Source organism: Mytilus californianus, unplaced genomic scaffold (genome assembly GCF_021869535.1).
Source record: "Mytilus californianus isolate M0D057914Y unplaced genomic scaffold, xbMytCali1.0.p SCAF_67, whole genome shotgun sequence".
NCBI classification, from domain to species: Eukaryota; Metazoa; Mollusca; class Bivalvia; order Mytilida; family Mytilidae; genus Mytilus; species Mytilus californianus.
The window spans coordinates 342,371-359,134 of record NW_026262720.1 but is presented as its reverse complement, the minus strand read 5'-3'; the positions used below and the strand labels follow the sequence as shown (position 1 = coordinate 359,134).

The 16,764-nt window shown below is 34.5% G+C and overlaps 1 long non-coding RNA gene across 1 annotated transcript; it reads left to right on the top strand.

The window, feature by feature from the left end:
- Positions 1–729: 729 nt before the first annotated feature.
- Positions 730–8,320, top strand: LOC127707361 (uncharacterized). Its single transcript, XR_007984813.1, has 3 exons — positions 730–2,485; positions 4,210–4,328; positions 7,953–8,320. It is a non-coding gene; the product is annotated as an uncharacterized LOC127707361 (long non-coding RNA).
- The last annotated feature ends 8,444 nt before the right edge of the window (positions 8,321–16,764 follow it).

Here is a 16,764-nt window from a genome sequence, read left to right as displayed (position 1 = left end):
CTTTTTGAAATTTGACCATAAGGTTAAATACCACAAAAGGAAGGTTGGGATTGATTTTGGGGGTTATGGTACCAACAGTTAAGGAATTAGGGGCCAAAAAGGGGCCAAAAATGAGCATTTTCTAGTTTCCAGACAATAACTGTGGAACGGTGTATGGATCTCTCTGAAATTATACTACAAGTTTCCATACCACAAAGGGATGGTTAGGATTTGCTTTGGGGGGTTATGGCTCAAACCGTTTAGGAATTAGGGGCAAAAAAGGGGGAAAAACAAGGTTGTCCTGGTTAATGGACAAATACTTTAGTACAAAACATAATTTAAAGCAGTGTAAGGGAGATAAATCAAATACATCATTGAAATTATCTCCCTTACACTGCTTTTAAATTATGTATAAAGTAATGGTTAATGAACAATAAAGATAATCTAAAACAGTGTAAGGGAGGTAATCCAAATACAACGTTTTGGTTACTTCCCTTACACTGCTTTTAAATTATGTTTAAAGAAATGCATATTTATAAAGGAAGACCAGTAAAAATATCTGCAAATGTTTTCATCTTTTTTTTTTACAAAAAAATCCATATGAAAGATTTGACACTATATTTTTATTAATTCTATTATAAAATAGATTAAGTTAGCACTATGGTAAATTTAAATGGGTAATTATGGTTGCCAACTCCATTGGAAATTTGAATTGAGATTATGACCATATCTTGAGGGAAAGAATTTTTTTGGGGGAAAAAGGGGGGGGGGGGGATAAAAAGAAATTGTGGGGGCCAATTTTTTCTCATTTCAGATTTCAGAAATTAAAAAGAATTATTCTTCAAATATTATTTTTTTTTCAAATTTCAAATATTGAAAAATTTCAAGAAGTAATCTTTAATTGCACAGTATGGCGCATTAGATTTGTAAAATCTTTGATCACATTTATTTATTTGTTATGCCGAATCTAACAGTGTATTTAGATTTTTAATTTTGGGTCCAGTTTTCAAATTGGTCTACATTAATGTCCAAAGGGTCCAAAATTAAACTTTGTTTGATTTTAGCAAAAATTGAATATATGAGGTTCTTTGATATGCTGAATCTAAACATGTATTTAGATTTTTGATTTTTGGCCCAGTTTTCAAGTTGGTCCAAATTGGGGTCCAAAATTAAACTTTGTTTGATTTCAACAAAAATTGAATATTTGGGGTTCTTTGATATGCTGAATCTAACCATGTATTTAGATTTTTTATTTGTGGACCCCGTTATCTAATTGGTTCATATTGAGGTCAAAAGGGTCCAAAATTAAACTTTGTTTGATTTCATCTAAAATTGAATTATTGGCGTTCTTTGATATTCCTCCAAATCTAACCGTGTATTTAGGTTTTTAATTTTGGGTCCTGTTTTTTAAATTGGTCTACATTGAGGTCCAAAGGGTCCAAAATTAAACTTAGTTTGATTTTGACAAAAATTGAATTCTTGGGGTTCTTTGATTTGCTGAATCTAAACATGTGTTTAGATTTTTGATTATGGGCCCAGTTTTCAAGTTGGTCCAAGATAGGGTCCAGTATTTAAACTTTGTTTGATTTCAACAAAAATTGAATATATGGGGTTCTTTGATATGCTGAATCTAAACATGTATTTAGATTTTTGATTATGGGCCCAGTTTTCAAGTTGGTCCAAATTGGGGTCCAAAATTAAACTTTGTTTGATTTCAACAAAAATTGAATATATGAGGTTCTTTGATATGCTGAATCTAACCATGTATTTAGATTTTTTATTTGTAGGCCCCGCTATCAAATTGGTTCATATTGAGGTCAAAAGGGTCCAAAATTAAACTTTGTTTGATTTCATCGAAAATTGAATTATTGGGGTTCTTTGATATGCCAAATCTAACCGTATTTTTAATTTGGGTCCCGTTTTTTAAATTGGTCTTCATTGAGGTCCAAAGGGTCCAAAATTAAACTTAGTTTGATTTTAACAAAAATTGAATTCTTGGGGTTCTTTGATATGCTGAATCTAAACATGTGTTTAGATTTTTGATTATGGGCCCAGTTTTCTAGTTGGTCCAAGTTGGGGTCCAAAATTAAACTTTTTTTGATTTCAACAAAAATTGAATATATGGGGTTCTTTGATATGCTGAATCTAACCATGAATTTAGATTTTTTATTTGTGGGCCCCGCTATCAAATTGCTTCATATTGAGGTCAAAAGGGTCCAAAATTAAACTTTGTTTGATTTCATCAAAAATTGAATTATTGGGGTTCTTTGATATTCCAAATCTAACCGTGTATTTAGATTTTTAATTTTAAGTCCCGTTTTTTAAATTGGTCTACATTAAGGTCCAAAGGGTCCAAAATTAAACTTAGTTTGATTTTAGCAAAAAATTGAATTCTTGGGGTTCTTTGCAACAAATGGACAGAGGAGTTGACTATTGATAGTGACTGATAATGGACTGGAGTAACCTAGGGTCCAATGACTCCATGCCTGACAGTCCATGTGTACATGTATGTCAACAGCCAATTCTAAGTAACCTTAAACATATATATACAAAAGACCTAAAATAATAGTATGTGCATCTATGGGAGACTTATATGTCACTGTTATCACATAGTGTTGTGTGGCTTCATTACTGATTAGAGACTAATCAGATTATCCTTTACTTTAAGTTCAAATATAATGTACATGTACTCAATGATTATGACTTGCCTTCATTAACTTGTAATAATTATGATGCAGGATCCAACAAAAGTATTTTTTTTTTTACCTACATTTTATGCATCAGTCTCGCTGATTTTTTAAGTACCTTGTAAATGTATATGGATATATGTATGAATTTAGTTGTAATACTTAGTTTTGAGCCTTGCACATATATACATCATTGTACATTGTCATAGAAGTTAAAATTACTTTGATCGCTGTCAAACAATGACAGAGTGTTTTGAAAATTGCTTCATAATGTTGATCAGATTACCTTATTTAATTAATAAAATGTTATTGTCACAGATTGAAATTTTTAGTATTTTATAAATAAGGTCTTACAATGTATGGTAGGATTGTCAATGAGAAAACATTCCATTAGTCAAAGAGGATGTAAAAAAATTTAGGTCACTGTATGACTTTCAACAATGAACAAAACCATACTACTGTAAAAGCAGAAATTTTCGTGGAGGATTTAATTTCGTTTATTTCGTGGAAAGAATATATCCACGAAATTAAAACCCCCACGAAAATTTAACCTACATATAATATCACTTCCATTTACTGGAAACCACGAAATTAAATCCCCATAAAATCTTGTAAAGAGACAAAACCACGAAATTTTAACCCCACGAAAATTAATGTTTCTACAGTATATAGTCAGCTGTAAAAGATCCTGACAAAGTGAGCAACAATCCAATCCAGAAAGCTAGTGATGTTCCAATTACTGTGGATTCATTTATTTTCGTGGGTATCAATTTTCGTGGATAGAGAAAAAAAGACGTTTCGTGGTAAACGTAAATTCGTGGATCGCTGATTGAAAAAAAAAGATAAATTCAGATACGTAATTCGTGAATTTCCGTTTGATTTATGATGTCATATAACCTCCTTGGTTTGATCAATAATAAAACAAAAAAGAAGGAATTCATTGAAAAAGTTTAAATTATCAAAATCATCGCTTGGTCATTCTAGGTTAAAGTGTTCATTGAAAACTTCGATTAAAATCGTGGACAGAGACAACTAATTATATGTTTGTTTTACAATTTATAAACTATGACACGGTAATTAACAACTTACAGTTATTTTCCATGAACAGTTTTAATCAATTTTAAAAAGTAGTTTATCACTAATATTCGATTTTTTTTATTATTGATTTAATCAAAATACTTTTATCTTCTTTCAATAGAAACACGTGTTATGTTGCAAAGTTTATCGCTAGTCAACACTATACGATTACTGCATAACATAACTGGAAATAAACATCCGACTCCAAACACATTTTTCGGGATTATTCTTCGTTGAATTCTTAAATTCGTGGTTCACTGTGACCCACGAAACCCATGAAAATTAGTATACCACGAATAAAAATGAATCCACAGTACCATGTGCAGTATTGGTTATAATATAAAAATATCACTTGTTTTCTCTCTCTTTGCCAAGGGATAACTGTATTCCTAATTTATTCTTATTGGAAAGCAGACTGCATCAGGTTAAGATTTTATATGATAATCACAGGAATTTTAATTTTCAGAATTAGCTCCTCAGATGTAAGTGGAAGGGAAGCTATATACATTATATGTTTAAATGAAATTAACAACAGGATTAGATATTGAGGAGATCCTATAGCTACAGTATAAATAAATGTAACTGGTATGTATTTGTTACAGTATTTAATTTCCAAATGGTATAACAAAAATACTGAATTCCAAGGCAATTTCAAAAAAAGTGTAAGGGTTCCGCAGAACCCAGTGTCTCGCCTACTTTTGCTGTTAATTGCATCATTTTCTCATCACTTGGCGTCCGTCTTCGTCCGTTAACTTTTACAAAAATCTTCTCTGAAACTATTGCGCCAAATAAAACCAAACTTGGCCTAAATCATCCTTAGTGTATCTAGTTTAAAAAATGTATCCGTTGACCCTGGCCATCAACCAAGATGGCCAATATTGCTAAAAATAGAACATGGGGGTAAAATGCAGTTTTTGGCTTCTATCTTTGAAACCAAAGCATTTAGAGCAAATCTGACATGGGGTAAAAATGTTCATCAGGTGAATATCTATCTCTGATGAATTTTCAGACGCATCAGACAACCCGTTGTTGGGTTGCTGCCCCTGAATTGGTAATTTTAAGAATTTTTTTTTCAATTTTTATACGACCACAAAAAATTATTGGTATCACGTTGTCGTCGTCGTCGCCCAAAGACACTTGGTTTCCGGACAATAACTTTAGTATTAGTAAATAGAAATCTATGAAATTTAAACATAAGGTTTATAACCACAAAAGGAAGGTTGGGATTGATTTTGGGGGTTATGGTCCCAACAGTTTAGGAATTAGGGGCCCAAATAAACATTTTTCTAGTTTCATGACAATAACTTGTGGAACAGTGTATGGATCTCTCTGAAATTATACTACAAGTTTCCATACCACAAAGGGATGGTTAGGATTGGCTTTGGGGGGTTATGGCTCAAACCATTTAGGAATTGGGGGCAAAAAAGTGAGAAAAAACAAGGGTGTCCTGGTTAATGGACAATTACTTAAGTACAAATTACAGTGTAAGGGAGGTAATTCAAATACATCTTGGAAATTTGAATTGAAATTATGACCATAACTGAGGGAAAGATTTTTTTTTTTTGGAAAAAGGGGGGGGACAATTTTTTCTCCTCAAGATTTCAGAAATCAAAATCAAAAAGAAAATCCTTCAAATTTTTTTTTTTTTTTAAAAAGGGGATGGAGGTCAATTCGCAACAGCATAGTGTATTACACAAAAGCAAAATTTTGAATATAAATTCAAGTCATATAACCAATTCTAAGTTCTTTGACTACAGTTATTCTGTGTCAGAAACCTATTATGTGTCAAATATTGAATTGCAATCCAAATTCAGACCTGTATCAAGAGCGAATATTGTGTCCATATTTGCCCCAACTGTTCAGGGTTGGACCTCTGTGGTCATATCCAGCTGCGCTCGGCAAAGCAATTTATTGGTTATTATCTTGAACATTATAATAGAGATAAACTGTTAACAGCAATAATGTTCAGCAAAATACGATTCACAAATAAGTCAACAGGATCAAAATGGTCAATTGACCCCATAAGGAGTTATTGCACTTTAAAGTCAAATTAACAATTTTTTCGTAAATTTTTGTAATCTTTTACAAAAGTCTTTTCCTGAAACAACTGAGACAAATTTAACCAAACTTGGCCATAATAAGCATTAGGGTATCTAGTTTAAAAATAGAACATAGGGGGAAAAATGCAGTTTTTGACTTATATCTTTGAAACTAAAGCAAAAGTATATCGGTTGCATTATTTCATGCATCAATTGTAAAATAAAAAAAATATCAGGTGAGCGACACAGGCTCCATGGAGCTTTTAGTTGGTATTGTAATTTAAATGAGGTTAAGACATGTAAGAAAGGGGCTTGAAAAATGAGGAATTGTGTTTCTACAAGCACTTAGTAATCTAGATCTATAATACTAAAATAACAAGGTCCAATTTGTGAGCCGGCACGACATAAAAATGACGATTCAAAGAATTCAACTTTATTTATAACTTATATATATAGGACAATGGTGTTGATTAAAAATTACACCATTCTAGGCCCATTTGTTTTCCACATAATTATTACTACAGATAATTAACAAGTTCTGGGTCGAAGGGTTCAAAAAGAAAGATTTTGAAAGCAGAGAAAACTGTGCACCTAATGACCAGCATGACATTATTAGATGACAAAACGAAAAATCTTAAAATTCAGGCTAAAAATAAGGCTAAGGTACTTTGCTTCAGTCACAACACCATGATGTCCCGGAGTATTCTAGTATATATTATATATACAGGTAATGTGTAGTACACATGCATGAATAGAGTTAGTTTTCATTATTATGGTAATTTATGTTGATAAAAACGAGAATATGTAGTATTATTGCCAATGAGACAACTATCCACCAGAGTCCAAATGACTGAATGTTAGCAACTATAGATCACTGTATGAACAGCTTTCAACAATGAGCAAAACTGATACTGCATCTAGCAAGCTATAAAAGGTCCTGAAATTACAGATGTAATACAATTCAATTTACGTAAAAAACATTAAATATGATAAACAACAACTATTATATTCCACTCCAGTTGTTCACACGATATATATATATATATATGTAAGTTTGGTAAATCATTGGAGATTAAATTGATGTTATCATTTTTTGCCTGATTGGTAATCCAATATTTGATGTATGTTTTACAAAAAATATATGCTGTTTTTGTCTCGCTTGACGGAGTAAAAAAGCGAGGCATAGGTATGCTGTTTCTGGCGTTGGTGACGACAGCGGCGTCAACAATGTATTAGTTTGTGATTAGGTCTAGTTTATAGTGAAACACAAGTAGTAAGTCGAAGATATTTGGTATGCAGTTGTATTAGTATTGGCACATCTCATTACCATGGAGATTATTTGGCCCCGCCCCCTCAGTTATGGTTTATTGACTTAATTTGAAATTCTTGCTTAGTCTTCATGTATTTGTTTGTGATTAGGTCAGTTTATGGAGAACCACTAGTGGTAAGTTAATTATGATAGGTATGCAGTTGTATAAGCATTGGCATATCTCATTTCCATGGAGATTATTTGGCCCCACCCTCTCAGTCATGGTCTATTGACTTTTAAATTTTTGCTTAGTTTTCATGTATTAGTTTGTGACTAGGTCAGTTTATGGGGAACCACTAGTGGTAAGTTCATGATAATTGGTATGCAGTTAAATACGCATTGGCATATCTCATTTCCATGAAGATTATTTGGCCCTGCCCCCTCAGTCATGGTCTATTGACTTCGAAACTTTTGCTTAGTTTTCATGTATTAGTTTGTGATTAGGTCGGCTTATGGGAAACCACTAGTGGTAAGTCAATGATATTTGGTATGCAGTTGTATTAGCATTGGCACATCTCATTACCATGGAGATTATTCCTCCCCCCCCCCCCCCCTTCTCAGTTATCGTTTATTGACTTTAAAATTTTCTTAGTTTACATGTATTAGTTTGTGTTTAGGTTTTTTAAAGGGAACTACTTATGATAAGTCAATGGTATTTGGTATGCGTTGTATTAGCATTGACACATCTAATTTCCATGGAGATTGTTTAGCCATGTACCTTTAGTCATGGTTCATTGACTTTGAATATTTGCAAATCTTACATGTTAAAGTGTTGCTATTTTAATTTCAATATTTGCATTATCGAAATTACTAAAAAGCGAGACATATCTCTGTGATTACAGTTTATTTTTTTTATTACAGCAACTGTATTCCAAGAGTCTGATGGCTGATAATGTATTACAGGATTTTATCATTCAAGCAACATCTTAGAAGGATAAGTGCAAATGTATGAAGAAAGCCTTGGGTACAAATAGCAATTACAGCAATTACATGCAGGAGAGAACTCTTAACATTACTAACAGACATGTAGTCATTATATGGGAGTGGTGTATTCAAGAAATCTAAAACACATGGAATTAAATATCGTGTATATTTTTTCAACCACAAGTACTCTCAGAATATAATACAATTCAAATTCAAATTATTGTGCCAACATGACAATTACAGTCTAAAAATGGAAAATGCATGTTTTAAACTGATTTTTATATAAATATTTGAAATAACAAGAATTTTTAGTTTATTGTGCAGCCAAATTTGAGATCTTCTGAAGGTATATGCCTGTTGTTTGTCAACATTTGTTTTCTTTTTGCCTTAACCTTAAGATTGGTGTTAAAATGAAAAACTGAAATAGATATATGAAATAAGAAGGAAATGGTTGTAAATAACAGCAAGACTTTCAATATGGTATATCACAATATATTTCACAGAACTTTCTATTTTAGTTTATTAATACAATGAGATATGAGGTATACATAAATCAGACAGCTACACAACAAAAACACATGAAAGGCATTAAGGTGCTACCATACAGTCCTCAACAATGTACAGGTGTCTAAACAATGTCATGATCTACTTAATTAACCAGAGTCTATACCAATCAAAGAGCTGCCATCAACACCAAATTCTTTAAATATTTTTTTTTATTAGGATGAGACTTAGACAACCACTGAAAAGGTTCCTGGCTTGAAATAGGCACAGGAATATGTGGCAGGGTGAAATACTTTTTTTCTTCAAAACTTTCAAAAGAAAAATTGGCATCTTTTGCAAGTAAGACTATTTCCATAATGGGATTGGATTGTCTCATGGCTGATAACCACAAAATGACTTGTACATACATATTAAAAATGAAATATACATTAGTGCATACATATTCTATAAATGAATCACCAATCCTTACATGACTTTTAAAAAAAGTATTGAGACTTGAACATAACCGAAAAAATTCTAGGAGTGAACTAAGTGACCTGGATATTTGCTTGCCTTCTTTGTTTTATTGCATCTTATCTCTTGCATTGGAGATATTGTGAGTTGGGAGTTGATAGATAAATATTTTTTGTATTGTTTAGGATCAAGAAAGTAAAATATAATGGAAGTATGAACACATAGTCAAGACCAAGAAGAATATTTATATATCAAAATAGAATGTGTACTAGATTAGCATTAACTTATCTAAAATATGCTCAAATACTGTGAATTTGTGTGATTGATGCTCAATTCACCTTAATTTCATTTTGCCTGTGTATATATAGAGAAAACACATGTATAACACATGTGTTAGAAAAATGTGTTAGAAATTGCATGTAATTCACATGAGAACTGAGAAACATGTCAACAATCATGGTAATTGGACAAACAGGAGGACATTTTGAAAAATATTTAATACAGGCACCATGCCTTTTACATGTAGTAATCACGCATGTATCACAGGTGTTTTTCCTTACGCATGTGATTCACATGTGAAACGCATGATCACATGTGTGTATCATGCGTATCACATGTGTTTTTCACACATGTGTCACATGCGTGGCATGAAACGTCTCTTTCACATGCGTGTGACACGCATGTGAAATGCATGTGTCACGCATGTAAACATGTGTGGCATTTTTGCCAGTGTAGTATATAACAATAATATTAGCTTCGTTTTAATTTACTGATAACAAAATCAATATTTATACCAATAAAAATAATATTTAAAGATCAAATTACAAAGTTGAATTGGTAACCTTTTAGAATAAGTTTATTTAACGGATCGATTAGTTTACCACGATCGTATCTACAATGTCAATTCTGGGCTTGGAAAAAAACATCTCCGTAAAAATTTGCCAAACATACAAATTAAACCTTTGTACCCATGGAGGAATTTAGTAAATGTTATACATAATATACTAAGGTCTCCTTGATATAATATATTCACAGCTAAATTCAAATTTACTTTTCTATGAGATTATTTCTTCACAAAATTAGTGTCAAAGTTTGAACTACGTGAGAAAATGGCAACAAAACATTTAAATTTCAAAATGGAACCAATCTTTATTAACTTATAAATATGCATCGTTAAATGTTGAATGTTGATTCCAATTATAAGAAACAATTTCAGTAAATTTAAAAATTGTCAGTTTACTAGTTTTCTGGTGTTTGTAGATAAAGTATAACAATTCCAAGTTATCACTCTTAATGGACAGGTACAAGTCATTGTCAACGATATCGATCACAAACATTTGTTGTGGTAGGTCTTAATAGACAGGTACAAGTCATTGTCGACGATGTTGATCACAAACATTTGTTGTGGGAGGTCTTAATGGACAGGTGCAAGTCATTGTCGACGATATCGATCACAAACATTTGTTGAGGGAGGTCTCAATGGACAGGTACAAATCATTGTCGACGATATCGATCACTAACATTTGTTGTGGGACGTCTTAATGGACAGGTACAAGTCATTGTCGACGATATCAATCACAAACATTTGTTGTGGGAGATCTTAATGGACAGGTACAAATCATTGTCGGAGATATCGATCACTAACATTTGTTTTAGGAAGTCTTAATAGATAGGTACAAGTCATTATCGACGATATTGATCACATACATTTGTTGTGGGAGGTCTTAATGGACAATTACAAGTCATTGTCGTCGATATCGATCCCAAACTTTTGTTTAGGGTGGTCTTATGGACAGATACAAGTCATTATTGATGATATCGATCACATACAATTGTTGTGGGAGGTCTTGATTGACAAATACAAGTCATTGTCGACGAAATCGACCACAAACATTTGTTGTTGGAGGTCTTATGGACAGATACAAGTCATGATCGATGATATCGATCACACTCATTTGTTGTGGGAAGTCTTAATGGACAGGTGCAAGTCATTGTCGACGATATCGATCACAAACATTTGTTGAGGGAGGTCTTAATGGACAGGTAAAAATCATTGTCGACGATATCTATCACTAACATTTGTTGTGGGAAGTCTTAATGGACAGGTACAAGTCATTGTCGACGATATCGACCACAAACATTTGTTGTTAGAGGTCTTATGGACAGATACTAGTCATTATCGATCATTTGTTTTGGGAAGTCTTAATACACAGGTACAAGTCATTGTCGACGATATCGACCACAAACATTTGTTGTGGGAAGACTTAATGGACAGGTGCAAGTCATTGTCGACGATATCGATCACAAACATTTGTTGAGGGAGGTCTTAATGGACAGGTAAAAATCATTGTCGACGATATCGATCACTAACATTTGTTGTGGGAAGTCTTAATGGACAGGTACAAGTCATTGTCGACGATATCAATAACAAACATTTGTTGTGGGAGATCTTAATGGACAGGTACAAATCATTGTCGGAGATATCGATCACAAACATTTGTTTTAGGAAGTCTAAATAGACAGGTACAAGTCATTATCGACGATATTGATCACAAACATTTGTTGTGGGAGGTCTTAATGGACAAGTACAAGTCATTGTCGTCGATATCGATCCCAAACTTTTGTTTAGTGAGGTCTTATGGACAGATACAAGTCATTATCGATGATATCGATCCCATACAATTGTTGTGGGAGGTCTTGATTGACAAATACAAGTCATTGTCGACGATATCGATCACAAACATTTGTTGTGGGAGGTCTTTATGGACAGGTACAAGTCATTGTCGACGATATCAATCACAAACATTTGTTATTGGTGATCTTAATGGACAAGTCAAATCATTGTCGACGATATCGATCACAAACATTTGTTGTAGGAAGACTTAATCGACAGGTACAAGTCATTGTCGTCGATATCGATCACAAACATTTGTTATGGGAGGTGTAAATGGACAGGTACATGTCATTGTCGATGATATCGATCACAAACATTTGTTTTGAGAGTTCTTAATGGACAGGTACAAGTCATTGTCGACGATATCGACCACAAACATTTGTTGTGGGATGTCTTAATGGACAGGTGCAAGTCATTGTCGACGATATCGATCACAAAAATTTGTTGAGGGAGGTCTTAATGGACAGGTAAAAATCATTGTCGACGATATCTATCACTAACATTTGTTGTGGGAAGTCTTAATGGACAGGTACAAGTCATTGTCGACGATATCGACCACAAACATTTGTTGTTAGAGGTCTTATGGACAGATACAAGTCATTATCGATCATTTGTTTTGGGAAGTCTTAATACACAGGTACAAGTCATTGTCGACGATATCGACCACAAACATTTGTTGTGGGAAGTCATAATGGACAGGTGCAAATCATTGTCAACGATATCGATCACAAACATTTGTTGAGGGAGGTCTTAATGGACAGGTAAAAATCATTGTCGACGATATCGATCACTAACATTTGTTGTGGGAAGTCTTAATGGACAGGTACAAGTCATTGTCGACGATATCAATCACAAACATTTGTTGTGGGAGATCTTAATGGACAGGTCAAATCATTGTCGGAGATATCGATCACAAACATTTGTTTAGGAAGTCTAAATAGACAGGTACAAGTCATTATCGACGATATTGATCACAAACATTTGTTGTGGGAGGTCTTAATGGACAAGTACAAGTCATTATCGTCGATATCGATCCCAAACTTTTGTTTAGTGAGGTCTTATGGACAGATACAAGTCATTATCGATGATATCGATCCCATACAATTGTTGTGGGAGGTCTTGATTGACAAATACAAGTCATTGTCGACGATATCGATCACAAACATTTGTTGTGGGAGGTCTTTATGGACAGGTACAAGTCATTGTCGACGATATCAATCACAAACATTTGTTATGGGTGATCTTAATGGACAGGTCAAATCATTGTCGACGATATCGATCACAAACATTTGTTGAAGGAAGACTTAATCGACAGGTACAAGTCATTGTCGTCGATATCGATCACAAACATTTGTTATGGGAGGTGTAAATGGACAGGTACATGTCATTGTCGATGATATCGATCACAAACATTTGTTTTGAGAGTTCTTAATGGACAGGTACAAGTCATTGTCGACGATATCGACCACAAACATTTGTTGTGGGAAGTCTTAATGGACAGGTGCAAGTCATTGTCGACGATATCGATCACAAACATTTGTTGAGGGAGGTCTTAATGGACAGGTAAAAATCATTGTCGACGATATCTATCACTAACATTTGTTGTGGGAAGTCTTAATGGACAGGTACAAGTCATTGTCGACGATATCGACCACAAGCATTTGTTGTTAGAGGTCTTATGGACAGATACAAGTCATTATCGATCATTTGTTTTTGGAAGTCTTAATACACAGGTACAAGTCATTGTCGACGATATCGACCACAAACATTTGTTGTGGGAAGTCTTAATGGACAGGTGCAAGTCATTGTCGACGATATCGATCACAAACATTTGTTGAGGGAGGTCTTAATGGACAGGTAAAACTCATTGTCGACGATATCGATCACTAACATTTGTTGTGGGAAGTCTTAATGGACAGGTACAAGTCATTGTCGACGATATCAATCACAAACATTTGTTGTGGGAGATCTTAATGGACAGGTACAAATCATTGTCGGAGATATCGATCACAAACATTTGTTGTAGGAAGACTTAATCGACAGGTACAAGTCATTGTCGTCGATATCGATCACAAACATTTGTTATGGGAGGTGTAAATGGACAGGTACATGTCATTGTCGATGATATCGATCACAAACATTTGTTTTGAGAGTTCTTAATGGACAGGTACAAGTCATTGTCGACGATATCGACCACAAACATTTGTTGTTGGAGGTCTTATGGACAGCTACAATTCATTATCGATAATATCGATCACACTCATTTGTTGTGAGAAGTCTTAATAGACAGGTTCAAGTCATTGTCGACGAATTCGAGCACAAACATTTGTTGTTGGAGTTCTTAATGGATAGGTACAAGTCATTGTCGACGATATCGACCACAAACATTTGTTGTTGGAGGTCTTAATGGATAGATACAAGTCATTGTCGACGATATCGGTTACAAACATTTGTTGTGGGAGGTCTTATGGACAGATACAAGTCATTATCGATGATATCGATCACATTCATTTGTTGTGGGAAGTCTTAATAGACAGGTACAAGTCATTGTCGACGAATTCGACCACAAACATTTGTTGTGGGAGGTCTTAATGGATAGGTACAAGTCATTGTCGACGATATCGACCACAAACATTTGTTGTTGGAGGTCTTAATGGATAGATACAAGTCATTGTCGACGATATCGGTTACAAACATTTGTTGTGGGAGGTCTTATGGACAGATACAAGTCATTATCGATGATATCGATCACACTCATTTGTTGTGGGAAGTCTTAATAGACAGGTACAAGTCATTGTCGACGAATTCGACCACAAACATTTGTTGTTGGAGTTCTTAATGGATAGGTACAAGTCATTGTCGACGATATCGACCACAAACATTTGTTGTGGGAGGTCTTAATGGACAGGTACAAGTCATTGTCGACGATATCAATCACATACATTTATTGTGGGAGGTCATATGGACAGATACAAGTCATTGTCGACGATATCAATCACAAGCATTTGGTGTGGGAGGTCTTAATAGACAGGTACAAGTCATTGTCGACGATATCGATAACATACATTTGTATTGGGAAGTCTTACGGACAGATACAAGTCATTGTCGACGATATCGATCACAAACATTGTTGTGGGAGGTCTTATGGACAAGTACAAGTCATTGTCGACGATATCAATCACAAACATTAATTGTGGGAGGTCTTATGGACAGATGCAAGTCATTGTCGACGATATCGATCACAAACATTGGTTAAGGGAGGTCTTATGGACAGGTACAAGTCATTGTCGTCGTGTCGATCACAAACATTTGTTGTGGGAGGTCTTATGGACAGGTACAAGTCATTGTCGACGATATCGATCACAAACAAATATTGTGGGAGGTCTTATGGACAGATACAAGTCATTGTCGACGATATCGATCACAAACATTGGTTTAGGGAGGTCTTATGGACATGTACAAGTCATTGTCGACGATATCGACCACAAACATTTGTTGTTGGAGGTCTTATGGACTGCTACAATTCATTATCGATAATATCGATCACACTCATTTGTTGTGAGAAGTCTTAATAGACAGGTACAAGTCATTGTCGACGAATTCGACCACAAACATTTATTTAGTGAGGTCTTATGGACAGATACAAGTCATTATCGATGATATCGATCCCATACAATTGTTGTGGGAGGTCTTGATTGACAAATACAAGTCATTGTCGACGATATCGATCACAAACATTTGTTGTGGGAGGTCTTTATGGACAGGTACAAGTCATTGTCGACGATATCAATCACAAACATTTGTTATGGGTGATCTTAATGGACAGGTCAAATCATTGTCGACGATATCGATCACAAACATTTGTTGTAGGAAGACTTAATCGACAGGTACAAGTCATTGTCGTCGATATCGATCACAAACATTTGTTATGGGAGGTGTAAATGGACAGGTACATGTCATTGTCGATGATATCGATCACAAACATTTGTTTTGAGAGTTCTTAATGGACAGGTACAAGTCATTGTCGACAATATCGACCACAAACATTTGTTGTGGGAAGTCTTAATGGACAGGTGCAAGTCATTGTCGACGATATCGATCACAAACATTTGTTGAGGGAGGTCTTAATGGACAGGTAAAAATCATTGTCGACGATATCTATCACTAACATTTGTTGTGGGAAGTCTTAATGGACAGGTACAAGTCATTGTCGACGATATCGACCACAAACATTTGTTGTTAGAGGTCTTATGGACAGATACAAGTCATTATCGATCATTTGTTTTGGGAAGTCTTAATACACAGGTACAAGTCATTGTCGACGATATCGACCACAAACATTTGTTGTGGGAAGTCTTAATGGACAGGTGCAAGTCATTGTCGACGATATCGATCACAAACATTTGTTGAGGGAGGTCTTAATGGACAGGTAAAAATCATTGTCGACGATATCGATCACTAACATTTGTTGTGGGAAGTCTTAATGGACAGGTACAAGTCATTGTCGACGATATCAATCACAAACATTTGTTGTGGGAGATCTTAATGGACAGGTACAAATCATTGTCGGAGATATCGATCACAAACATTTGTTTTAGGAAGTCTAAATAGACAGGTACAAGTCATTATCGACGATATTGATCACAAACATTTGTTGTGGGAGGTCTTAATGGACAAGTACAAGTCATTGTCGTCGATATCGATCCCAAACTTTTGTTTAGTGAGGTCTTATGGACAGATACAAGTCATTATCGATGATATCGATCCCATACAATTGTTGTGGGAGGTCTTGATTGACAAATATAAGTCGTTGTCGACGATATCGATCACAAACATTTGTTGTGGGAGGTCTTTATGGACAGGTACAAGTCATTGTCGACGATATCAATCACAAACATTTGTTATGGGTGATCTTAATGGACAGGTCAAATCATTGTCGACGATATCGATCACAAACATTTGTTGTAGGAAGACTTAATCGACAGGTACAAGTCATTGTCGTCGATATCGATCACAAACATTTGTTATGGGTGGTGTAAATGGACAGGTACATGTCATTGTCGATGATATCGATCACAAACATTTGTTTTGAGAGTTCTTAATGGACAGGTACAAGTC